Below are 27,449 nucleotides of genomic sequence, written 5' to 3' on the forward strand. Positions count from 1 at the left end.
CTTCTATGAGAAGTCCCCCTGAGGTCTTCTATGAGAAGTCCTGACCCTTATCTATTAGAAGACCCTGAGGTCTCCTATGAGAAGACACAGATGTCTTCTATGAGAAGACTCAGAGGTCTTCTATGAGAAGTCTTCACGACAATACCTGCGCCCATGTCTATGCACGTCCAGGTCTTCGTATAGGCCCCATATATCAGTACCTCCACATATTCGGTATTTTGATGATTTTACATGCAATATGCACCAAAATTGAAATTTCACATTTGAAGTTCCTAATAGGTACTACAGCCTCTGACAGAAACTTATCTATGCAGGTCCAGGTCTTCGTATAGCCCCGATATAACGGTACCTCCCTATATTCGGTATTTTGATGAATTTAGCTACATTATTCACCGGATGTTTTCCTAAGTTTCAGATTTCAATATTGTAATGGCATATGGCTAAAGTTTCCCATGCAGTTCCACGCCTTGGTGTGGCCACCAATATAACGGCTGTATTCGGCATTTGTATACCCTACATCACAAGGCAGTCAGGGTATTATGTCTTTGTGCATTTGTTTGTAACAGGCAAAAGGAAACGAGATAGACTCATAGTTCCTTTTGAGAGATCTGCATAGAATAACATTCTGAGTCGATTTATGCATATCCATCCGACTGTCCGTCCATCCCTCTGTCCATGTATTTTTATGAATAAAGTACAGTTCACATTTATTACCCGATCCAAATGAAATTTTGCAGAAATCATTTACTTGGCCCAAGGGCGAACAGTATTTAAATTGGAGAAAATCGGTAAAATTTTAGATATAGCTCCCATATATACTGTTAGATTTTGTTACCCATAGCCGTAATATGCACTCCGTAACAACGATATTCAGGGAAATATATGAAATACAGCTTAGAAATATCTTTGCAAAATTTTATCGAGATCGGTTCAGATTTGGATATAGCTCCCATATATATATCAAATGGGCTGTACAAGTCCGAATTTTAAAGATACAAAAGCTTCGGCACATTTAGTCTTTCGAACTTTAAATTATAATTATAATCATAGCGTGTATGATTGAATTCTCCCATAAAACCTATTAAATGTTATGCGGAGCTCTACTAAATTAGCAAAGTGGTGGTGTAGGGTATCATAAAATCGGCCCCGCCCGACTTTAAGACTTTCTTTACTGGTTAAGATTTTAACAGAATTTTAACGGATTTCATTTATTTATTTTTTTTTGAATTTTTTCCAAATTTGTTCCAAATGGTGGAGGATATTCAAAGTTCGGACCCGTCGAACTAACTACTTGTTCTTAATTCTAAATCTTTTTTAAAAAATCCTTACAAATCCTCAACGAAATCCAACTTAAAGCTCTGACATTCCCCCAAAATTCCATTTTTCTTAGCTTTCATCAATTTTAAAGGAACATGTTTTTGGTCAATACAAACAAGAACAACAACAAGTACAAAATACCTACAGCCACACCAGGAGCAAGGAAGACACTTTGTGAACATTTATTTATTACGGAGAACAATATGCCGTATATTGTTTCATTTGGGATTTTGTTAATTGTCATCGGGGATAAAAAAAAGGAAACGAAACACTTCACCACCTCTCCCTACCCTCCCAACCATCCATTGATCCATTCACTCACCACAGAGATAAGAAAAAAAACCTGCACACACACTGACGCTGGCGCAGCCACTCGCACAACCAGGACATGGGAGACAGTTATAAATTACTAGCATTTGTTGTTGTGTGACAACAATTCCCATTATTGCTTCGCATTATTTGTAGACATTGAATAACAAATAAGATGCCTGGCTGGCTGTCTGTCGATCTGTCGCTCTCCGTCTGACACTTGAAAATACCGATTTCCTGGAAGGTGTTTTGATTTTGAAAATCTTTCTCCCCCCATCCAGAATTTAATCATCACCGATGTCGTCAATAAATCCCTGTCCCCATCCCCCCCCCCTCCCCCCATGACATCCCATCCATGGATTGCCAATCATAAATATGAAGTGGTTTTTTTCTCCTCGTCGTTTTCCTTTCTTTTTCCTTATTTTTTTTTTCAATTCTTTTGCAATTCACATTCATTCATTCGTTCGTTCGATGATACGAATGTAATGGATCACAACAAAAACAACGAAGACAACAACAACACCAACACCAACAAAAAAAGCAGTGAAATATTCAGTGACAATATCATTCATCCCACATTCATCCATCCACTATTGCCTCTGACTAGTGTCCTCCTCCTCCTCCCCAGTGGCATCGAGTCCTGAGGGGCCGTTAATCGAAGTAAAGTGTTGGGTACTTGTTATCAATGTTCTTCGCAGGCATGACAGGTTGCGATGGGGCTGGAGTGGAGTGTAGTGGCGGCATTGTGTCACTGCTAGTGGTAAGTGTCACAAACAAACACACATTACAACTTATGGTTATCCGAACACCTTCTGGGGGGTGTCTGGGGGTGTGAGTGTGTGGGAAAAATCAAAAAACTTTTTTTTTTTTGACTTTTTTGTCATCGATAATTGTTTGACAGTGGGGAGAGAAGTCAGAAGGTATATGAATCCATTAGGGTTCTTCAAGGAGACCTTGAATTCTTATATGAGCAGACCTTCACATTCTAAATGAAAAAGATTCAGACTTCTACAAAGTTTTCTGCGAGAAATCCTTAAGAGATTCTTCGGAAAGACCTCGAGGTTTTGGTAGAGGAAATCGTGAGGTTTTCCGGAGATGACATTGATAGCCTTCAAGCAAAGAATTTGAGGTCATTTAGAAAAAAACCTTGAGATTTTTTATGAAAAGTTCACGTGAGGACTTTTATGAGAAGTCTCTGCGCTCCTGTCAGAAGAGCTTCAATGAGAAGTCGTCGTGAGGTCTTCTATTCGAAGTCCTCGTGAAGTCTTCTATGCGAAGTCCTGATGAAGTCTTCTATGAAAAGACCTCGTGAGGTTTTCTATGAGAAGACCTCGTGAGGTTTTCTATGAGAAGTCCTCGAGAGGTCTTCTATGAGAAGTCCTCGTGAGGTCTTCTATGCGAAGTCCTCTTGAGGTCTTTTATGAGGAGTCCTCGTGGGGACTTCTTTGAGAAGTCCTCGTGGGGTCTTCTATGAGAATACCTTGAGGTCTTCTATGAGAATGCCTTGAGGTCATCTATGAGTGAACCTTAGGTCCTCTATGTGAGGTCTCAAAGGTCTTTTGTGAAAAGACCCTGAAAAAGTCCTCGTGAGGCCATCTATGAAAAGTCCTCGTGAGGTCTCCCATGAGAAGTCCTCTTGAGGTCTTCTATGAGAAGTCCTCTTGAGGTCTTCTATGAGAAGTCCTCTTGAGGTCTTCTATGAGAAGTCCTCTTGAGGTCTTCTATGAGAAGTCCTCTTGATGTCTTCTATAAGAAGTCCTCGCGAGGTCTTCTTCGAGAAGACCTTTAGCTCTTCTATGAGAAGGCTCTGAGGTCTTAAATGAGAAGGCCTTGTAACCTTCCATAAGAAGACACTGAGAAAATGCTGAGGTCTTCTATGAAAATAACCTGAGGCCATCTATAGGAAGAACCTGATGCCTTTTATGAAAGGCCCCAGTTGGCTGAGGTCTTTTCTGAGAAGACCCTGAGGTCTTCTATGAGAAGACCCTGAGATCTATGAGAAGACCCTGAGGTCTTCTATGAGAAGACCCTTAGGCATTCTATGAGAAAACCTTGAGGCCTTCCATTAGAAGACCATGAGAAAATGCTGAGGTCTTTTACGAGAATAACCTGAGGCCATCTATGAGAAGAACCTGAGGCCTTTTATGAAAAGGCCCAGTTGTCCTCTATGGGAAGACCCTGAGGTCTTTTCTGAGAAGACCTGAGGTCTTCTATGAGAAGGCCCTGAGGTCCCAAAGTTCGTCCATGAGAAGACCCTGAAGCCTTAAATGAGAATACATGCGGTCTCTATGTGTAGGCACTGAGGTCGTCTACTAGAAGGCCCTGAGGTCTTCTATAAGAAGACCCTGAGGTCTTCTATAAGAAGACCCTACGGTTTTCTATGAGAAGGCCCTGAGGTTTTCCATGAGAAGACCCTGAGGTTTTCCATGAGAAGACCCTGAGGTCTTCTATGAGAGAAGACCTTCAACTCTTCTATGAGAAGACCTTTAGCTCTTCTCTGCAGAAGACCTTCAACTCTTTTATGAGAAGACCGTTAGCTCTTCTCTGCAGAAGACTCTACTATGAGAAGACCTTTAGCTCTTTTCTGCAGAAGACCTTTAGCTCTTCTCTGCAGAAGACCTTTAGCTCTTCTCTGCAGAAGACCTTTAGCTCTTCTCTGCAGAAGACCTTTAGCTCTTCTCTGGAGAAGACCTTTAGCTCTTCTCTGGAGAAGACCTTTAGCTCTTCTCTGGAGAAGACCTTTAGCTCTTCTCTGGAGAAGACCTTTAGCTCTTCTCTGGAGAAGACCTTTAGCTCTTCTCTGGAGAAGACCTTGAGCTCTTCTCTGGAGAAGACCTCTTGAGCTCTTCTCTGGAGAAGACCTCTTGAGCTCTCTTCTATGCGAGAAGACCTCTTGAGCTCTCTTCTATGCGAGAAGACCTCTTGAGCTCCCTTCTATGCGAGAAGACCTCTTGAGCTCTCTTCTATGCGAGAAGACCTCTTGAGCTCTTCTATGCGAGAAGACCTCTTGAGCTCTTCTATGAGAAGACCTTCAACCTTTCTATGAGAAGACCTTCAGCACTTCTATGAGAGAAGATCTTCTGCTCTTCTGTGAGGAAAGACATTCAGCTCTTCTATGGGTGAAGACCTTCAGCTCTTCTATGAGAGAAGAATTTCAGCTCCTCTATGAGAGAAGACCTTGAGCTTTTCTATGAGAGAAGACCTTGAGCTCTTTTATGAGAGAAGACCTTCAGCTTTTCTATGAGAGAAGTCCTTCAGCTCTTTTATGAGAGAAGACCTCCAGCTCTTCTTTGAGAGAAAACCTTCAGCTCTTCTATGGGAGAAGACCTTCAGCTCTTCTATATAGAAGACCTTCAGCTCTTCTCTGAGAAAAAACCTTCAGCTCTTTTATGAAGAAGGAGACTTCAGCTCTAGCCGATTATATCTTCTATTAGGAGATCATCAGCTCTTCTATGGAGATGCCTAGTGGTCTGCTATTGCAAGACACAATGGCCATATGAAGGGAAACCTATAGCTCATCTCTCAGAAGACCTATCTGTCTTCTTTGCAGCTGACTCATAGCTCTTTAATGAATCAGGAATTATATGAAAAAACTTCTTGTCTTTAATAAAAAAGTCTTTGCTTTCCCTTTCGCCCTAATTTTTTATAATTTGTAAGGAGCTTCTAAATAATGTAAAGGACCTCCTCCCATCCTCTCATCCAGGTTATACTCCAATAAAAATCTTATCATAATACAAAACAGAATTATCATTTTCGCTTTCAAAAGTCGACAGTTCACAGTGTTTCCTGGCTGCCATTGCTCTGTGTAATCCCACTTACAGGAACTAGGTGAAGTCATAACAATTTCAGGACGAAAAGAAAAAAAAACGAAAACTTAAAAGGAAAACATATTTGTGAGGGTAAAGTACTACCCTCACACACACACACATGCACTCACACCCTGATAAACACATGTAGCTGTTCGTTAAACACATTTACATTTCACATTTTAACAATGAAACGTTTTAACTTTTAAATTAACATTTCTCTGGGGATTGGCACATATCCATTCATCCAGCCATTCATGACACATCCTAAGTACTTGGAACTCACGGAGACACAGACACCACCTCACACCCACACTGTTACGCACTTACCTCAACACTTGGAGTTAAGCGGATACTGAGTGAATTTTGTAGATGTCTTTGTGTGGAGAAAAGATGGGGAAAAAGAAGTTTCCTCAAAGAAAAGTGTCTTGAGGAAGAAAGAAGAATATGCAGACCAAGGTGGGGAGGAGACCGAGCCACAGACGGATGGATGGATGGATGACTTGGGACAGAGAGACCGACCCACAGACAGACGCAATCACAAGTGTTTGTTTGTTAAATGTACGATGATGAGTTTCCTTTAAGAATGTGTCTTTTTTGCCTCGGTTTTACTTATATGGCAGGCCATAAGTAAACAACCAGGGCTATGCCAAGAGGAGAGGTGACACGGGGGCCAGGGAGGAGGCACATGGACCCAAACTAAAAGAAAATATGTTAAGGTCTTTGGCACACAAATGCTTGGTGTTTTCAATTAGTAAAAGTAAATCAGTGGAGGATGAACAACAAAAAGCAAAAAAAAAATACAACAACAACAACAAATGACTACAACAACCACCCAGCTCAAATTGATTGTAATTTAAGTTGAAGGCAGCAATGCTGCTGGAAATGGAAGCTAAGGGTTATATGGAGCGTCTTGCAGGTTGATTTTCTTCATTACATTTCCATTTACTAATCCCTCTGTTGTTGTTGTTGGTGTTTTTCACTTTTTTTTTGGCAAATCCTTGTGATACATTTCTATGTCCTTGAGCAATGGCCCCAGACCACAAAAAAGGGAGGAGGAGGAGAAGGAGATGGGGGCGAAAGGACACAAAAGCTAAGATGGAAGGATGGTTTTGCATGGTTGACTTAAAATTGGAAGGTTGACAAATCGTAGCTCTACACTCTCTCACACACTCATACCCTCACTCACACACATGTGGTTGTGGAGTGGGTGGAGGCGGAAAGGTGAATTCCTTCACATGTCATAAGGTCTGAGTAATGTGACCCGCAAGAGATAAATAATAATGACAGTTGGAATCTACAGCCTTGCCACTTGGCACGTGTTGCGATTATGGTCTCGGCTATGTGGTTAACAATTGCTACTAGCAAAGACACCAACCATTGCAGGAACCACAACAGAGCTTTTGTGGTCTCTGTGTGTGTGTGGTAATTTTTTCTTGGTTTGACAGTTCACGCCTGAGAGAATAAATGAGCGGTCCAGAGAGCCTAAAAGTTTACCAAAGTTGTTTGTTAACTGTCAGTATTTTAATGCTTGGCCTGTTTTTAGAGTTTTTTTATTTTTTGGTTTATCGGCTTATGACGCGTTTTTTGCTGACTAGGCACAGTGGAGGTTTTGCGTACAAAAAATGTATATAAATTATTCGAAACATTAAAAAAAATTGTGATAGAAGGGCGGAGGTCATCTCACTGAAGAGCGAAAGGTCTTCTAGAAGAGCAGAAGGTCTTCTCCTAAAAGAGTAGAGTAGAGTAGGTCTTCTCCTAGAAGAGTGGAAAGTCTTCTACTAGAAGGGCGAGAGGTCTTCTCATAGAAGACGGGGAGGTCTTCTCCACAGAAGAGCTGAGAAGGTCTTCTCCATAAAAGAGCGGAAGATCTTCTCCCAGAAGAGCGGAAGGTCTACTCGTAGAAGAGCGAAAGATCTTCTCCTAGAAGAGCTGAAGGATCGTCTTCTCCATAGAAGAGCTGAAGAAGGTCTTCTTCTCCATAGAAGAGCTGAAGAAGGTCTTCCTCTCTCCATAGAAGAGCTGAAGGTCTTCCTCTCTCCATAGAAGAGCTGTGAAGGTCTTCCTCTCTCCATAGAAGAGCTGTAAAGGTCTTCCTCTCTCCATAGAAGAGCTGTGAAGGTCTTCCTCTCTCCATAGAAGAGCTGTGAAGGTCTTCCTCTCTCCATAGAAGAGCTGTGAAGGTCTTCCTCTCTCCATAGAAGAGCTGTGAAGGTCTTCCTCTCTCCATAGAAGAGCTGTGAAGGTCTTCCTCTCTCCATAGAAGAGCTGTGAAGGTCATCCTCTCTCCATAGAAGAGCTGTGAAGGTCTTCCTCTCTCCATAAAAGAGCGGACGGTCTTCTCTATAGAAGAGCGGAAGGTCTTCTCATAGGAAACCTGACTGTCTTCTCCATGGAAGAGCTGAAGGTCTTCTCCTAGAGGACCTGATGGTCTTCTTATAGAAGACCTCTGATGGTTTTCTCATGGAAGACCTCTGATGGTGTTCCCATAGAAGACCTCTGATGGTCTTATCATAGAAGACCCTTATGGTCTTCTCATAGAAGACCTCTGATGGTCTTCTCATAGAAGACCTCTGATGAGCATCTCATACAAGACCTCTGATGGTCTTCTCATAGAAGACCTCTGATGGTCTTTTCATAGAAGATCTTTGATGGTCTTCTCATAGAAGACCTCTGATGGTCTTCTCATAGAAGACCTCTGATGAGCATCTCATACAAGACCTCTGATGGTCTTCTCATAGAAGACCTCTGATGGTCTTTTCATAGAAGATCTTTGATGGTCTTCTCATAGAAGACCTCTGATGGTCTTCTCATAGAAGACCTCTGATGAGCATCTCATACAAGACCTCTGATGGTCTTCTCATAGAAGACCTCTGATGAGCATCTCATACAAGACCTCTGATGGTCTTCTCATAGAAGACCTCTGATGGTATTCTCATAGAAGACCTCTGATGGTCTTCTCCATAGAAGACCTCTAATGGTCTTCTCCATAGAAGACCTCTGATGGTCTTCTCCATAGAAGACCTCTGATGGTCTTCTCCATAGAAGACCTCTGATGGTATTCTCATAGAAGACCTCTGATGAGCATCTCATACAAGACCTCTGATGGTCTTCTCATAGAAGACCTCTGATGGTATTCTCATAGAAGACCTCTGATGGTGTTCCCATAGAAGACCTCTGATGGTCTTCTCATAGAAGACCTCTGATGGTCTTCTCGGAGAAGTCCTCTGATGATCTTCTCATAGAAGACCTCTGATGATCTTCTCATAGAAGACCTCTGATGATCTTCTCATAGAAGACCTCTGATGGTCTTCTCATAGAAGACCCTTATGGTCTTCTCATAGAAGACCTCTGATGGTCTTCTCATAGAAGACCTCTGATGAGCATCTCATACAAGACCTCTGATGGTCTTCTCATAGAAGACCTCTGATGGTCTTCTCATAGAAGACCTCTGATGAGCATCTCATACAAGACCTCTGATGGTCTTCTCATAGAAGACCTCTGATGGTCTTTTCATAGAAGATCTTTGATGGTCTTCTTATAGAAGACCTCTGATGGTTTTCTCATGGAAGACCTCTGATGGTGTTCCCATAGAAGACCTCTGATGGTCTTATCATAGAAGACCCTTATGGTCTTCTCATAGAAGACCTCTGATGGTCTTCTCATAGAAGACCTCTGATGAGCATCTCATACAAGACCTCTGATGGTCTTCTCATAGAAGACCTCTGATGAGCATCTCATACAAGACCTCTGATGGTTTTCTCATGGAAGACCTCTGATGGTGTTCCCATAGAAGACCTCTGATGGTCTTATCATAGAAGACCCTTATGGTCTTCTCATAGAAGACCTCTGATGAGCATCTCATACAAGACCTCTGATGGTCTTCTCATAGAAGACCTCTGATGGTATTCTCATAGAAGACCTCTGATGGTCTTCTCCATAGAAGACCTCTAATGGTCTTCTCCATAGAAGACCTCTGATGGTCTTCTCCATAGAAGACCTCTGATGGTCTTCTCCATAGAAGACCTCTGATGGTCTTCTTATAGAAGACCTCTGATGGTTTTCTCATGGAAGACCTCTGATGGTGTTCCCATAGAAGACCTCTGATGGTCTTCTCATAGAAGACCTCTGATGGTCTTCTCGGAGAAGTCCTCTGATGATCTTCTCATAGAAGACCTCTGATGATCTTCTCATAGAAGACCTCTGATGATCTTCTCATAGAAGACCTCTGATGGTCTTCTCATAGAAGACCCTTATGGTCTTCTCATAGAAGACCTCTGATGGTCTTCTCATAGAAGACCTCTGATGAGCATCTCATACAAGACCTCTGATGGTCTTCTCATAGAAGACCTCTGATGGTCTTTTCATAGAAGATCTTTGATGGTCTTCTCATAGAAGACCTCTGATGGTCTTCTCATAGAAGACCTCTGATGAGCATCTCATACAAGACCTCTGATGGTCTTCTCATAGAAGACCTCTGATGGTATTCTCATAGAAGACCTCTGATGGTCTTGTCCATAGAAGACCTCTAATGGTCTTCTCCATAGAAGACCTCTGATGGTCTTCTCCATAGAAGACCTCTGATGGTCTTCTCCATAGAAGACCTCTGATGGTATTCTCCATAGAAGACCTCTGATTGTATTCTCCATAGAAGACCTCTGATGGTCTTCTCCATAGAAGACCTCTGATGGTATTCTCCATAGAAGACCGCTGATGGTCTTCTCCTAGAAGACCTGATGGTCTACTCATAGAAGACCGCCTGGCCTTTTTGAAAAATAGTTTCTCCCATTTTCTTCAGGAAACTTCCACTGTTGTTTACATTCGAACAATTAGCATAATTCTTGTTTCTGCTGTTTTTTGCCATTTTGTGGCATTGTGGTGTCTCTTCTCGCACACACACACACGCACACACAGTTTCTTCAAGCGGCTAAGAATATCAAAAGTTTTCTAAGTTCCATGGCCTTATAATCCTTGAAAACAAAACAGAATGACACTAATTTGTTGGTTAGCATTTTCTGGTCTTAAAAATGCGAGATGCAGACACACACACATTCACTCACGTGTGTGTATGCGGTCACATGTGTTTGCTGTAAGTATGGGCGTCAAAGCGAGCAAAACGTGTTGTTGGTTTGGCGCGTCGTCACTTTGTGGCTGTGGCGGCTTGAGATAAAGACAGAGGCATTAAAATAAATTCCCAACAACGGCAATGTGTCGTAAACATGTTTAAGCGTATGATTATTATGATTATTGCCATTGTTATGATATCAGATATTAATTATACGCCAGCATGTCGCCACATTGTGGGAGGGTGAGAGAGAGAGAATTGCTAAAAATGTATTGGCATTTGAAATAGAGAAAAAGTAACAACGACGTGGAAAGAGAGTGTTGTTTTCAAATGGAACGATTAGTTTATTTACTGAATGGAGTAAAAGACGTTCGGGATATCGTGAATCGTAGAGAGGACATTTTTTGTTAACTTTTGTCGTTTCTCGACAACCTCACATTCTACCAAAAAAAAAAAAATAAATAATTATAATAATTAATCCCTGCCCCGAACGACACAACCTCAATATATCAGAATGTATACAGAAAGCATACAAATCATATGCCACCGAAGGTAATGTTTTTTTTTTTTTGAATTTATAAAAAAACATTTAGAAAATGTTCAATTTTGAAGAATGGAAATGGTATGGCGCATCATCAACCAAGTTGCTTAACCCTCCCGATTTATATGAAATTTTGCAAAATCATTAGGAGATACAAACTTTCTTTGGTTATAAATTTTACGATGTGCCTTGCATTCAAATTGGAACTTTTGAATTACAATTTGAATGATTCCAATTACAAATAGAATTCTCAAATTACAATTAAAAATTAAAACCAGTAAAGAAAGACTTAAAGTCGGGCGTGACCGACTTTATAATAGCCTACACCACTTTGCTAATTTAGTAGAGCTCCGCATAACAATTAGAAGTTTTTATGGGAGAATTCACTCATACACGCTATGATTATAATTATAATTTAAAGTTCAAAGGACTAAATATGCTGAAGCATTTGTATCTTTTAAATTCAGACTTGTATTGCCCATTTGGTGCACAATTAATTTTATATCGGATAAAGATATATATGGGAGCTATATCCAAATCGGAACCGATTTCGATAAAATTTGGCAAAGATATTTCTGAGCTGTATTTAATATATTTCCCTGAATAACGTTGTTACGGAGTGCATATTACGGCTGTGGGTAACAAATATACCAAATCGGATGAACAATATATATGGGAGCTATAGCTATATCTGAACCGATCTTCACCAATTTTGGCATACTAGCTTCTAGACTCAATTCGGTCGTATGTGCCAAATTCCATCCCATTTGGACAAATATTAGACAAATATTATTTGGTGCACAATAAAAGGTAAATCGGACGAAGTTATATATGGGAGCTATATTCAGATTTGGACCGATCTCGATAAAATTTAGCAAATGTATTTCTGAGCAGTATTTTCCCCAAAATATTGTTGTTACAGAGTGCATATTACGGCTGTGGAGGACAAAAATAACAAATCGGATGAACAATATATATGGAAGCAATAGCTATATCTCAGCCGATTTCGATCAAATTTGGCATACTAATTTTCAGGCCTAATTTGGATGTATGTGCAAAATTCCATACAATTCTGGCTGATATTACACGTTTGGTGCACAAATTAAAAGCAAATCAGACGAAGATATATATGGGAGCTATATCTAAATTCTGACCGATTATCTCCAATTTCAATAGGGTTCGTGCTTGGGCCAAACAAATGATTTGTGCAAAATTTCATCTGGATCGAGTAATAAATGCGAACTGTACTTTATTTACAAAAATACATGGACAGACGGACGGAAGGACGGACATGCATAAATCGACTCAGAATGTGATTCTAGGCAGATCATCAAAAGGAACTATAGGTCTATCTCGTTTCCTTTTGCTTGTTACAAACAAATGCACAAAGACATAATACCCTGACCACCCTGTAGTGTAGGGTATAAGGACTCCGGTCACATGTATCAAAACTTTGCGTATGAGTGATATGAATTATATGAAATCACTCATACGTTGAGCAGCTGGTGTACTGAACCATGAACTAGATTGACAAAACCCTAGTAAATACTGTTTAGAAAATTGTCCCGTTGTTGGTGCTACTACGAAGTGTTGCCTGATGTTTTGTTGACACAAGTTAAGTACAAACAATGACTTGGAACTTAGAAGATGACTCCGATTGTTTCATATGTGATATATCACATTTTGGAATAGTGGTACAAAACAAGGTCAGCCAAAATGTGTCCAACGTAACATAAGATATATTTTGATGTACCAAAGAAAGAACATATGTCTTTATTGCTATTCAATATTCTGTTTTTTTTTCTGCGGTAGGAGTTGGATATGGTCGCTGTGTGTTGATACCAAAAGGAGTTGACTGAAGTGTTTTCATATGGTATGAAATATAAATTTATTTTTAAGTTTTTAACCTTTAACTAGGAGGTAACCGAAGGAGTGCACCTATGTATTACTAAATTTGAAAAAAAAAAAAAAACATGTTAAAAAGTATCAATCGGTTTAGCCGACAGATGTGTACCCTCAGCCAATGTCGATTATTAAAATATATTTTGACTCCTGTTATGATTATTCAAATTGTTGACCCTCTATGGTGTGGGTTCCGCGGGAATGGGCCAATATTGCCAATTTTGTATAGGACCTAAATAAATATGATATAAATATTGCGACATGTCAGGTTTCGACTATATCGACTACTTCCTTCACTTCATATGAGATATGTGATAATTTTTAGAAAATGTCAAAATATGGGTAAGGTACAAGGTACAAGTATAGTCCACCGAAGTATTCTATTTTCACACCTCATCTATTACACATAAAAATGTTGGTATGGACAAAAATAAGAAGAATCCGATCCGATCTCTAGCATCCTTATAAGAGGTCTTGTGCTGATGAAAATGTTGAGATGTGCCAAGTCTGAATGGAATCTGATGCTAGTTTCGTGTTTTATGGGTTTTATGGATATTCAAAATGTTGAAAATTTGTGGGAGAGGTACCAGAAGGAGTGGACCGATATATTCCATCTTCACAGCAGATCATGTATTGGTGCAAATATTAGAATGAGGTAAATATGAAGAAAGCCGGACGCTTATTTGGGATTTTATAAACGTTTTGGTTATTCAAAACGTTGACCCTTTGTGGGGGAGGTACCAGAAAACATGGTCTGATCTCTACCATTTTTATAAGAGATCTTGCGTTGATAGAAATATTGAGATATGCCACGTCTGAATGGAATTGGATGTTAATTTCACGTTTTATGAGCTTCATGGATATTCAAAATGTTTACCCTTTTGGGGGAGGTACCAGAAGGAGTGAACCGATATATTTTATCTTCACAGAAGATTTTGTGTTTGTAGAATTATTGTGATGTGTGAAATATAAAGATAACCTACTACTTATTTTCGATTTTATAAACGTTTTGGTTATTCAAAACTTTGACCCCTTGTGGGGGAAGGTACCAGAAGGAGTGGACCGGTGTATTTCATATTCACAGAAGATCTTGTGTTAGTTGAAATAATAGTATGTGTGGGCGAGGTACCAGAAGAAATGGACCGATCTCTACCATCTTTATAACAGATCTTGCGTTGATAGAAGTATTGAAATCCTCCACGTCTGAATGGAATTGGATGTTAAAGGGGCCGATATATCCCATCTTCACAATAGATCTTGTGTTAGCAATAATATTTGTATGTTTGAAATATAAAGAGAACCTACTACTTATTTCGAATTTTATCAACGTTTTGGTTATTCAAAACTTTGACCCTTTGTTATTGAAGGTACCAAGGAGTGGACCGATGTATTTTATCTTCACAGAAGATTTTGTGTTAGTTGAAATAATGGTATGTATGAAATATAAAAAGAATCGAATGCTTTTTGCGGATTTTATAATCGCTTTGGCTGTTTAAAACTTTGACCCTTTGTGGGGGAGGTACCAGAAGAAATGGGCCGATCTCCACCATCTTTACAACAGATCTTGTGCTCAATAAATTATGGACTGTGTCAAATCTAAATAGAAACGGATGTTAATTTCACGTTTTATGAGCTTCATGGAAGTTGAAAATTCTGACCCTTTTATAGGGAAGGTATCAGAAGGGGTGGACCGATCTCTATCATCTTTATAGCAAATCTAGTGTTGATAGAAATATTGAAATGTGCTAAGTCAGAATGAAATGGGGTGTTAATTTCTCGTCTTATGAGCTTCATATATATTTAAAATTTTGAGCCTTTGTTGGGGAGGTGCCAGAAGAAGAAGACCGATATATTCCATCTTAACATCAGACCTTGGGTTAATATAAATATTGGGATGTGTGAAATTTGAAGACATTTTATAAGAGTTGTAATTATTAAAAGTGTTGACCCTTTGTGGGGGAGGTACTTGATGGTGTGGACTGATATTGTCAATTTTCGCACCTGACCTAGCCATGATGTATATATTAGGATTTGCAAGGGTGGAACAAAATCGGGCTATCATTTTCTCTTTCTGTGCAAAAAATATATATTTTTTTGAAAATTTCGATCTTTTGTGGGGGATGTATCAGAAGGAGTGGACCGATATTGCCTATATTAACAGCAGACATTGGATCAATAAAAATATTGGGATGTATGAAATTTGAAGGCAATCGGACTCTTACATCACATTTTATAAGAGTTGTAATTATTCAAAATGTTGACCCTTTGTGGGGGTACTTGATGAACCGATATTGTCCATTTTCGCAACTGCCAAGTTGGAGCAAAATCGGATTATCGTTTATCTTTCTCTGCAAAAAACGATATTACCCATCTACGAACTCGATCTAAGTTTGACAAAAATATAACGATGTACCAAGTTTGGACCAAACCGGATACTCCTATCGAGAGTTATCGTGCTATATATGTTCTTGTTTTTGGTCCGCAGTAAATGTCAACTTTCTTGTCAGAAAACTGTCTTTATAGTTCCATGTTTTCTTAGAGCCTCCATATAACAGTATTGTATTTATTTTCAAAAGTGTTTTATAACTCATCAAAGAAAACAATAGAAGATCGGTTCGAACGAAGTAAACATTTTTTAAATCCTCCACCAAACATAGTATGGAGGGTATATTAACTTCGTCATTCCGTTTGTAACTCATCGAAATAATAATTTTAGACCTAACAAAGTATATATATTCTTGATTAGCATAAAATTGGTAGACGATCAGGAAGCGAACAATTTGCACAAATCAGTCTTTTGTCTGCAGGCAGGTCAAGTTCGAAGATAGGATATCGTATAGCCCCAATATAAGGGTACTCCTCGATATTAGGTATTTTGATGATTTTAGTCACATTGTTTTAATGTAATTGTCTGAAATTCTACGCAAAAAGATCCTTCTGAGTACTTCAACCCCTGAAAGAGAATTGTCTATATAGGTCCACGATATCGTATATCCCCTACACGACGGTACCCCCTATATTCGCTATTTTGATGATTTTATTGTAAATATCGTATTTAAAGTTCGTAATGGGAAATATAGCCTATGACAAAAAATTGTATATACCGGACCACGTCTTCGACCTCATATAACGATTTTCCTTTGAGCGATATTTTTGGAAATTTCTCAAGTTCCTTGAAAATGGTGAGGGTATTAAATGTTTGGCCCGGCCGAACTTTGCTGCTTTTTAACTTGTTTTTTTTTTTTTTTGTTTGTTACATAATTATTTACGTTACCCAAAACCTCCATATTTGTTCAAAACAAATTCCCCCCAAAAAAATACTCTAAATACAAATATTTTCCTTTTAAATTCCCAAAACCCAACTTTGCATCTCCAATCAACAACAAAAAAAAAAGACACAAGTTCGTGTTAACTTAATTCACGCTAAAAATCAATTATCATTGGCATCAAAAATTTAACACAACAAACTACCAAAAAATCCAAAAAAAAAAAACACCGAAAACGAAAATGAGTGAAAAACTGGAAACAAAATTATTTTACATGACCGAAAGCATTTTCGTCATCTCTTCTTCTTCTCCTCCTTCGTGCTTCTTCTTCTCCTTGCTTCTATTTACAATGGACAAACAGTAAGTAATAAAGAGAAGGCTAGATGATGAGGATGATGATGTTGATGTTGACGATGAAAACTACCAAATAAAATATGCAGAACAACAACAGCACACAAACTGGAAAAAACTAATGATGGTAATGAGGATGGGAATGAAGGATGATGCTGCTGATGATGATGGTAATAAGCAAAGGTATTTGGTTAGATGTGTCTGTCTGTCTGTCTGCATGTTTGTCAGTTTGTCTGTAGTAGCTCATTAGAGCCAAAAAAAACAAGATACCAATTGTGTTGTGGAACACAATGGAACAGATGAGATGGAAAATATTAAAGGGAAACTGGTCGAATATAATGTACTCTACGGCATGTTGATAAATATCGCAATTTTGTTCACAATTATTGGAATTGATTGCTATACCCTAAGTTAAAAATGAACTGTTCAAAAAAATGACAATAAGATTCTTATCGACAACCCGTAGATTTGAAGAAACCATCAGAGATAAGATATAGATGATCATAGCTAACCAATAAAGGAATTAGTTGACCGTGTAACAAATTTTATGGATGGAAGAATATTTTCCGGAAATACCAAAAATTCTACCATTATAAGGAGCTAGCCCCCATTAAATGATAAACCCAATGTCGAGGGATATAACCATCGCAGGATTATTGTGGACATTTGTTCAGCAAATCATTCTATGAAAATATATCGTAATTCATTACTAGAGCGCATCCTGACTATCCTATAAAGATTAGTCCGGGAAATACAAGAAATCATTCTAAAGACTAGAGATAAAACAAAAATTGTGTTATGTGGATCTCTTATAGATACCAAAGGTGCAGTTCGACAGAGTACGATAAATGCAAAACGTTAACTTAAAATATTAAAAGACGGTGGAATTTGGTGAAAAACAAAATTTACAAATATCTCTCTATCTATCTCTCTCTCTTTATAGAACGTAAAATGACTTGAAGATATGGTATATTCAAGGGAAAACCTTCATAGGAATTTAGATTTAACTAATGACTGTAATTTATGCAGCCTTAGACACTCAGCTTTATAAGTGAAGTTTATAGTCCCTTTAAAAACTGGCATTGAGTTCTGTTATCTCCTCGCAAAAGTCCAATTAAAAAAAAAATCATATATCATCCGGAATGGGATTTGTTTCAAAATTCACAAAATGATCATCGCTACATATGTGCAACACTTAGTGGGAGCATGGTGTACCAGAATAAGCCCAAAATACATCTGACAAACCATTTGTTTTTTTTTTTTTTTTTTCTTCCAACTACAGACTGCTTTCATTTCTAAGCCTGTCGTCCGACAGCTGGTAAAATTATTCCAGTGACAGATCATTACATTGTTTACAAGCGTCAAAATCATTTTGGTCAGAATTTACTAGAAAAAAAATTAAAATTATATTAGCCAAGAGGCTATCGTTAGAGCACTCCAGCATTTAAATGTGAATAAATCTTTTGTGTCTCGTACTATCGCTCGTTACCGTAATGCTGGTAGCGTAACCCGACGCCAAGGAAGTGGACGGAAGAATACAGCAACATAAGCAGAAATGGTTCGAAAAGTTAAGAAACGACTTGATCGAAACCCGCGTCGCAGTGGCCAAAAAATGGCTCGTTAGCTGAAAATATCGCAATATTCCATTCGGCAAATAATGGGAACGGAGCTCGGGGTAAAGCCATTGAAATTCAAAAAAGTGCAAGAACTTACACCGCAACAGAAAGAAAATAGACTCAAAAAAGCTAAAGAGTTGCTTCGCTTGGCCGAAAGTGGTGAGCTGCCGAATTTGCCACCTGCCACCCAAGAATGGTTACAAAATGAGGTTCCTCGCTTCATTTCCAGCGCATAATGGTAACCAAAAGCTTCGAATATCAATCCGAATTTGTTTTTCTCCGATGAGAAAACATTCGTTGTCCAGCAGTTTGTAAAAAAAAAACAAAATGATCGTGTTTACTTGCTAAAGGGGTCAGCTTAAAATGTACACCTTCGGTTGGCCACCAGAACTCAAGCGGCGGTCGTGGTGATGGTGTGGGCCGCCATAACAATCGATGGTCGCTCTCTGGTCGTATTAATCGACCATGGCATTAGAATGAATGCCGAATATTATCGTGAAAATATTCTAGAGGGTGTAGCCTTGGGCACGCCAACATTTTGGCCACAGACCTTGGACATTCCAACAGGACTAAGCACGTGCCGCCCAAGAATGGTTACAAAATGGAGGAACTTCATTTCCTTTCCAGCGCACAATGACCACAAAAATCTCTGGATACCAATCCGATGGACTATTGTGTATTTTGGAAAGTAAGGTTGGCACTAAAAAATACCAAAGCGTCGAACACGTCAAGCAAGCGCTTCGCCGGGAATGGGTCAAAACACCGCAAAGCAACATTCGAGCAGCGTGTAACGGTTTCATTGGCCGTTTGAAGACCATAATTCTTGCCAAAGGTGACCAATCCAACATTTTTTGCTTTCATTCAACAGATCTTGTGTTGATAGAAATATTGAGATGTACCAAATCTGAATTTAACCAAATGTTGATTTCGCGTTTGTTAGCTGTGTGAATATTCAAAATGTTGACTGTTTGTGGGGGGAGGTATCAGAAGGAGTTTACCAATATTTCCCTTCTTTACACCAGACCTTGGGTTAATAAAAATATTGTGATGTGGTAATTTGAAGACAATCAGACACTTTCATCATATTTTATAAGGGTTATAATTATTCAGAATTATTATGAATTTGTGGGGGAGGTACTTCATGGAGTGGACCGACAGCACCTGACCTAGCATTTATGTAAGTACAAAGATTTGCATGGTTGGTGCAAAATCGGATTATCGTTTCTCTTTCTGTGCAGTAAAATATCTTTTTAAAAGATTCGACCTTTTGTGTGGGAGGTACCAAAAGGGGTGGACCGATACTACCTATCTCCGAACTCGATCTAATTTTGATAATACTGTCACCAGGAGGTCTTTCCTTAATAGAATATTTATTCGTTGCTAAGTTTCGTTGTTGTAATAGCTTCACATGATTTGTTCCAATGCCGCTAAGCCGTTTCTAACTCCAGGTTCAAAAATTCGGCTATTCTTAAGGGCTGTAAACTAAGGCCTTCCGGAGTAAAAGGTACATTGTGCGGGCCTGTTTCACATGCCGGGCAGACGTTTCGCATAACTTTGTCTAATACGAATTGAGACAATTGCACTATCGTGAATATAATTTCGCCAAAACCCCCCTTGTTCGTGTAGGTAGCCGTGACCACTCAGTATGAATGCAACTCAGACCTGCCTTATTGGCTTCTAGATCTAGAGGATTTATCTTGCAGCGTTGGACCACCATCTCTATATCGTTTATGTCTTTCCTGACTCGCCTGGGTGGGGGGATTTTATCGACCTTATGATGATTGGGACAAAGCATATAGTTATACAGACGTACGGGAGGGATCTTCTCCTCCTCATGTAGACGGTCCACTGGTGTCATGAGAAGCCACCCTGTCGCAGTTCTCAGGGCAGCGTTCTGGTAGGTCTCGATGTTGTTCCACTGGGTAGCACTTATATCCGTAGACCACATAGACACATAGACCACATGACCATAGACCGGCCTATGGCGTTATAAGAGGTCATGTTCCTACTTTTCATTTTGTCGCAGATAGCTGTGGCTTGCGCGGACAACTTGAACATGTTGTCGAATTCGAACCCCTTTAGATATTGGGGTGATTCATGGCCACAATTATTTTTCACCCGACCTGCACATTCAGCTCTGTTCTCATCTTCGCAGATCATGTGGTAAAGAGTGTGGCCATTGATTTAGTGGCGGTTATTTCCATATTCCTCGCGTGGCAGCAGGAAATTGTCGCGAGGTAGATGTTGAACCTTACATATATGTAATTAAGACCAGTGCCAAACTCCATGGTTGTACAAGCATATTTTACGTTGTCTATGCCGCGTGGTTGGCGAGGGATTCCGTAAAGGTAGAGGTTAAACAGTTCCGGAGATATCACCCCACATGAACTTTGGGAACTTCCTATTTCACTCTATATATATTTTTCTGAAGAGCAGACCAATAGGTCCTCTTCCTGAAGGCTGGTTAGGGTCGATATTTTTATGGTAGACCCGCCTTATATGTAGAAGACCAGCCTGTGCCTCATAGAAGAGCATTTGGTCCTCTTATAAAAGACTTATATTAGGCGGTTTTCTTAGCGAAAATGCAGTTGGTTTAATAATAGAAACCCAGTTTGTCTTTTCAGAGAAGATACTTATAGAAGACATAGTTGGCAGCTCCAAAATGTTTACTCTTTGTTGCGGAGGTACCTAATGGAGGCTTTTGGAAGCGGGTTTCTATAAAGAATGAAACAATTCATCCTTTCTTTTTAATTGTTCGGATGATGATGGAAATATGGAGAAAATTGGACACGAATTTTATATTCTCCTAAACTTAAGATTTTTCACAAATTGGAGCAGTTTGAGGAGGATATACAAGAAGCACAGAGCCGGTGTGGTCCATTTTTAGGACCAGACTTTCGAGTGATACCAAAATATCATGTTTTGATGAGAACTTTTCGTTGTATAAGAGGCATAGATCCTTCATAAAAATTATAATTTTTACGGGAAGGTATCTTTATGGGTATGGGTATTGTACCTTTTCAAACCCAACCACTGAAGGACATGACAAGACCGCTTCCAATTGTTCTGAAATTGTTTTTTTTTTCTTTTGTCAAGTAGAAGAATCATGGTCAAACATTGGACCCAAATGGACATGGACACCTACACTACAAACGGTAGGACATGGCAAGACCGACTTCAATTGTTCTGACACGGATTTCTTACCAAGGAGACCATCCCTTATCCTGATTAGGCACATTTGTGGCCACAAATCTAAGGACAAGCTGTAGGGTATCAAATTTACACAAACAACTGCTAATGCAGTACTAAGGCACTTATACGACTTGATGTCATCATCATCATCGCCATCACTGCCATCACTGCCACCACCAGCATCATTCCTCCGCCACCGAGCCATACAAAGGGAAGGGAGATTTGTGTTGTTGTTGATTTTTTTTCTGCCACTGCAGTTATGGCATTAAATAGAAATATCTCATCACTCCAAGTCAGTTATGGAGTCTCAAAAGAAGCACTTGGGTTGCATGCCTGCAGAATGTGATGTTGTTCATGTGGTGCACACACACACACACGGCCACTAAAAAAAATGTGTTACAGTAAAGGAATGAAGACGGCAAACAATGGAGCTGCCAGGCAAGCAAACCAGCCAGCCAAGGAGTACCTTGACACAGTACCCAAAATAAAAAAGAAACCCAAATAGAAAAGAAAAACGGCAAAGCCAAAGCAAATAAAAGGGCCGATGGAGGAAGTAGAGGTGGCCAGCAGTGAAAGCAGCGACAGATGAGGGCTGGCAATGGAGATGAGGATGAGGATGCAAAAAATTAGAAATTATCCCCAAACAAAGCAAATGAATGTTGCCATCCTAGTTTAGGTTAGGTTAGGCTAAAGCACGAGCGGTTACCATATGGCAACCGCTCCACTCGGAGACCCATAGGTCCATTGTGTTCATCCTAGAAGAATGTTAGGAAAAGAGAGAAAAAGTGGATGGTAGAAGAGGTGAAGATAAGAAATAGAGTTATAGCGCGTGATCTACGGCTGAGGAGTTTGCCTTGTTGCCTTTAGCCACTTGAATCTTCTGGCTAATCGAAGGATTACTATAGGTTCAGTGTTAGAAAAAAGAGGACATATCTCTCTCTCTCCCACTAGTCTGTGTCTCACATTAATGAGTGCTGGGCAGTGGCAGAGCAAGTGTGCGACTGTCTCAATTTCTTCTTCTTCATCTTGACAGATCCTACAGCAGTCAATGTCGTCGCTGTCCCATTTCGAGGTCATAGTGAGTGATGATACCCACCACAAGTTTTAAATCAATGACATCAGCGATCTTGTTCTCTTCTCTGAGAGTGTAGGCCAGATTCTTTTGGAGATGGTGCATCCCATTACGTCCAGCCATTTTTGTTGGATTCTCTCTCAGAGTAATGTCTGTGAATGACCTGTAGGAAATGGCACAGTGGTGGTTTAACCGAGTTGTCTACTTCAATTGTAGTTGATTCGGATCCTAGCCTGGCCTGCAGACGACTGCAGTCTCGTTACCTGGGATTTTATAATGGCCCGGAACCCAACAGAGCTTGATGGACAACCCAGTGTTTTTCAAGGCTTCCCTGCAGTTCAAAACACCCTTAGACTTGATAAGGAAATGAATTTAAGGCCTTCAGTGCCGCTTGACTATCGACATATATATAGTCACCGGACCGCTGACCTCAGTGCTCCTCGTGACTAGCAGGTCTGTGGGCTTTTTGACCGCAAAGATTGGCCACCCAGATGGAGCTTGGTGGACAACCCAGTGTTTTCCAAGGCTTTCCTGCAGTTCAAAACAGCCTTAGACTTGATAGTAAAGGGATTTATGGCCTTCAGTGCCGCTTGACTATCGATATATATATAGTCACCGGACCGCTGACCTCAGTGCTCCTCGTGACTAGCAGGTCTGTGGGCTTTTTGACCGCAAAGATTGGCCACCCAGATGGAGCTTGGTGGACAACCCAGTGTTTTCCAAGGCCTCCCTGCAGTTCAAAACACCCTTAGACTTGATAAGGAAAGGAATTTAAGGCCTTCAGTGCCGCTTGACTATCGACATATATATAGTCACCGGACCGCTGACCTCAGTGCTCCTCGAGACTAGCAGGTCTGTGGCCTTTTTGAGCGCAAAGATTGGCCATCCTAACTTAATGTTGTTGTTTTTATTATTACTAAATTTAAGGAGGATAATGTATCAGGAGGAGGAGGAGGTCACCTACTTGTCATACTCAACTCAGGGCTGAAGCTATGCTGTTAACTGAATCCAGGATCTTATGGGGGACTTCTTGGGACTTCAGCTTTTTCTTGGTAAAGGAAACAATGGAGCTGGCAGACAGGCAAGCCAAAGAGTACCTTGACACAGTACCCAAAATAAAAAAGAAATCCAAATAGAAAATAGTGACAAAGCCACAGCAAATAAAAAGACCGATGGAGGAAGTAGAGGTGGCCAGCAGTGGCAGATGAGGGCTGGCAATGGAGATGAGGATGCCACAAAAAATTAGAAATTATCCCCAAAAAAGCAAATTAATGTTGCCATCCAAAATTAATGTTGTTGTTTTTGTTATTACTAAATTTAAGGAGGATAATATATCAGGAGAAGGAGGACACCTACTTGTCATACTCAAGTCAGGGCTGGAGCTATGCTGTTTACTGGATCCAGGATCTTGTTGGGCACTTCTTGGGACTTCAGCTTCTCCTTGGTTTTCCTGGCTTCGTACTGGTCCTGGTTTTTGTTGTTGTTATTGTTATTGTTTATATTATATTGAGGCAGGTACTTTATTTATAGTTTTTTTTTAATAATTTTTCCGATTTTTTTTTTTTTCTAAAAAATTAATGGCAGTTTGACTTGGGCAGGCCTTGGGTTCGAAAAATTAGTTTTCCAATATATTTTCATTCATATCTACGTTGTTGTTGTTGTTTTTTTTTTTTCTCTTTCAGCTTTTTTACGCAAATTTACTTTTATTTGTCACTCACTCACTCTTTGTTGTCGTTTAGACACACTTTTTGCCACGGACACACACACACACTCACAGAAGTCACTGTACTCAAGTAGAAGATTGATTCATTGAAGGCTATAGCCGCTGCTGCCTCTGCCTCTGTCTCTGTCTCCACTGCAGCTGCTGGTGTTTGTTTATCGATTGGAAATTTTTGCAATCATTTTTCCTGTTTTTTTTTTTTTGCTTTTTTTGTTTTCTTATCTTTTATTTTTTTCGTCCTTTTTTTATTTATTTTCCTCAAACATTTTATGGAAGCACATCATTATGACAGCAAATCGGTCGGGGTGTGTGTGTGTGTATGTGTTTGTGTAACAATTGGGAAAAATTCTCATTTTAAGCATCCAGCATCCTCGGTAGAACTATCATGGACCACAACACTCAGTCACTCACTTGGTCGCTCACTCACTCACTTCTACACCAGCACACTTGTATTGTATCTATATTTAACAAGGCTTGTAAATCTGTCAGTCTCTCTGTCTGTCGGGCGCTTTGGTTTGACGGTCGTTCGGTCGTTTGGCCATTTGTTTGGTTGGCTCACATTTAATATGGGTTGCACATTTATTGGTTCCTGGTTTACTTTTTCCTTTTTTTTCTTCTTTAACTTCTTTCATTCATCCAACCATTCCATTCCATTTTTTTATTTTATTTGCCTTAGTTTTTCATTCTGGCTTGGTTTTCATTTTCACCAGGCTTCTTCTTTTTGTTTATGCCACTCCCGCCTCCATTTTTAGCGGTGCTTTGCTTTTCATTTTTTCCTATTTTCCTTTTTTGTTTTTTTTTTTCACTTTGCACAAATATTTCTTCTTGTTATCTGGCACAGGACAGAAGGGGGCATGGCATGGTTGTTATCACACAATAAGGACGAAATACTGCTTGCTGCACAGCAGCGAGCTTTACACAGATGGTCGCGGTTGGTCGGTTCGCACACGACTTGACTCTCTAACTGGAGTTGTGTGGCATGGCCCACAACAAAAACAATGGGGCAAAACAACTTTCGCCTAAAACGACGAAGACAACGACAACAAGAACGACAACGACGGCGACAACGATGACAATAAAACGCTGCGAATTGACCGCATGAGTGCTGGCTGGCACAACACTAGGCCTGTGTCTAAGGACACCAGCATCCGATACTGCGTAAGCGGAGAGTTAATGACAGCTTTTTGTTTGGTGCTGCTGTATGCCTCTTTGAACCCAACTCAAAATTGCAGAGTTGCAGTTTTAGTACAGCCAAGAGGAGAAGCTTTTCTCTCTCCTCTCTCATTTTATGAATTTTCATTCATTTCTTTTGAAGGGGGGAGGCAGGCCAACAACAAAAGCCTACCAAGCCATTGGGGGCTTTTATCGACAAAGCTTTTTTAGTCACCAAAATAATGCAGTGATTTATGGACACAAAGTAAATGAGAGTTAAAGTTTACTCTCTTCGCTTCGCTCCACTTTTTTCTCTCTCCTAACTCATGCGCCCTTTAATGCAAGATTTTAGAGTTCTGGTTTTCATAACAATTTAAAATATTGGTCGGATGGTAGTTTTGGAACAGAAGAGTTTATACTTTTTTTTTGTTCTCCTACAGAGAAGAAACTAATCTTTTATATTTTCTCCATAAACAGGAAGTGAAAATCCCTCGAGAGCCGGATTTCCACACAGGAATATTTTCTATGTGTGGAAGGCCTTTTAAGAAGTCCTCTAAAGAAAAAAATCCGTAATGAGATATTATGTGCAAAAACCCATTAGTCTAAGTTATTCTAAAGACAGTCTTAGAACATTTTTTTAAGGACACTCACGTTTTTTCAGAGAGAGGGTAAGGCAAAAGGAAATCAAAACTTCGTTTTCGAACCCTAGTTCTATTGTGGAAACATTTTCCGAAATTTTTTTTGGCAAACCTTTTCGGCCTATAGAAAAGGACCTACTTTTCGGAGGTCCTCTTCCGTAGAAGATCTTTTGAAAGTATTTATCTTCATTAGAAATGGTACCAAGACTTTTTGGAGGTAATTTTGTATAGAAGACGTTTCGTAGGTCTTTGTCTAAGTGTATTTAATAGTACTTCATGTATAGAGGCTCTTTTTTTGAAGATTCTTTACAGAATAACTTAAGCATGTCTTATTTTGGGGAAACTTTTAGTAGTCCTTTCTTTCGCAAGTTTTTTCTATAGAAGCCTGCTCACATGAGTGCCTTTTGAAGTCCCGCTTCAATATACCATTTCGAATGGCCCTTTTATAGAAGTAATCCTGAAGAGTACCCCCCCCCCCCCCCCCCCCCAAAAAAAAAAAGGAAAAACTTTACAAGATCTGATTCACTAAATGAACCTTATAATAGTTTCATTCTTGAAGGCCTTTCTGAATGTTTTTTAGTAGAAAACCCTAGTAATCTATGCGAAAAGTTTTCAATAGGAACCCCTTTACGAAAGCTCTTTAACAATGATGTCCTTGGAAAGGCTTTCTCGGAAAAAACATCTTAGGAAAATTCTGAAGAAAAACGTCTCCTTATTTTCATGAGAAGAACTTTGAAATGCCTTTTACAGGAAAAGACTTGAGAATAATTTTTGCAGAAGACTTCGGAAAGGAAGTACATAGAAGTACTTACATAGTTTCTCTACAAACACGGCTTTTAATAAAGGAAACACTTTGAAAAGTCTTCTGTAGAAGAAAACTTTCCGTCTTCTAAAGAAGAAGGCTTTTGAAAGGTATTCTTTAAGAGAAGAGCAATTGTTGCGAAAGATTGTCTACAGAAAATAGTCTTAGAATGGTATCCTATAGGAGAAAGCCTTCTAAAGTTTTTTTTTCCATAGAAGGACACCTTCGAAAGAACTTCTCCGAAAAAGACCTAAGAATGATCTTCTAAAAGAGAAACCTTCGAAAGTTCTTCTAAAACGAAAGGTCTTTCTTAAGAAATTTGTTACAATTCCGGTCAAACATGTCGCTAAAATCGTCAAACTACCGAATATCGGAGGATACCATTATATGGGGGCTATACGATATCGTGGACCTATATAGACAATTCTTTTCCAGGGGATAAGTATCAAAATACATCTGGAGATACCGCTACATGGGGGATATACGATATCGTGGACTATAGGTCCAGGTGGTAAAGTGCGCAAAAAGAACACCTTAGGTAGAATTTCAAACAATTCCATTGAAAATTTTGGCTACAATCATCAAAATACCGAATCTCGGAAGGTACCATTATATGAGGGCTATACGATTTAGTAGACCTATATAGCCCATTTTCGAACATGACCTGCCTGCAAAGAAAAGTCTGATCTCTGCAAAATTT

At 39.6% G+C, this 27,449-nt stretch overlaps 1 protein-coding gene across 9 annotated transcripts in view; it reads right to left on the minus strand.

Annotated features, from left to right (window-relative positions):
• Positions 1-27,449, minus strand: part of LOC101894603 (protein still life, isoforms C/SIF type 2) — a 287,508-nt gene that overhangs the window by 223,429 nt on the left and 36,630 nt on the right. The window contains exon 1 of one of the 9 annotated variants that reach the window (XM_059119549.1): positions 23,794-25,552. The exons of 7 other annotated variants lie outside the window; for them this stretch is intronic. The gene's annotated coding sequence lies outside the window, so the exon portion shown is untranslated. Of the gene's footprint in view, positions 1-23,401; positions 23,441-23,793; positions 25,553-27,449 lie in introns of those variants that run through there. One more of the 9 variants, XM_059119550.1, reaches the window with a different exon arrangement.

The sequence above is a fragment of the Musca domestica genome, unplaced genomic scaffold (assembly GCF_030504385.1).
Source record: "Musca domestica strain aabys unplaced genomic scaffold, Musca_domestica.polishedcontigs.V.1.1 15, whole genome shotgun sequence".
NCBI lineage: Eukaryota > Metazoa > Arthropoda > Insecta > Diptera > Muscidae > Musca > Musca domestica.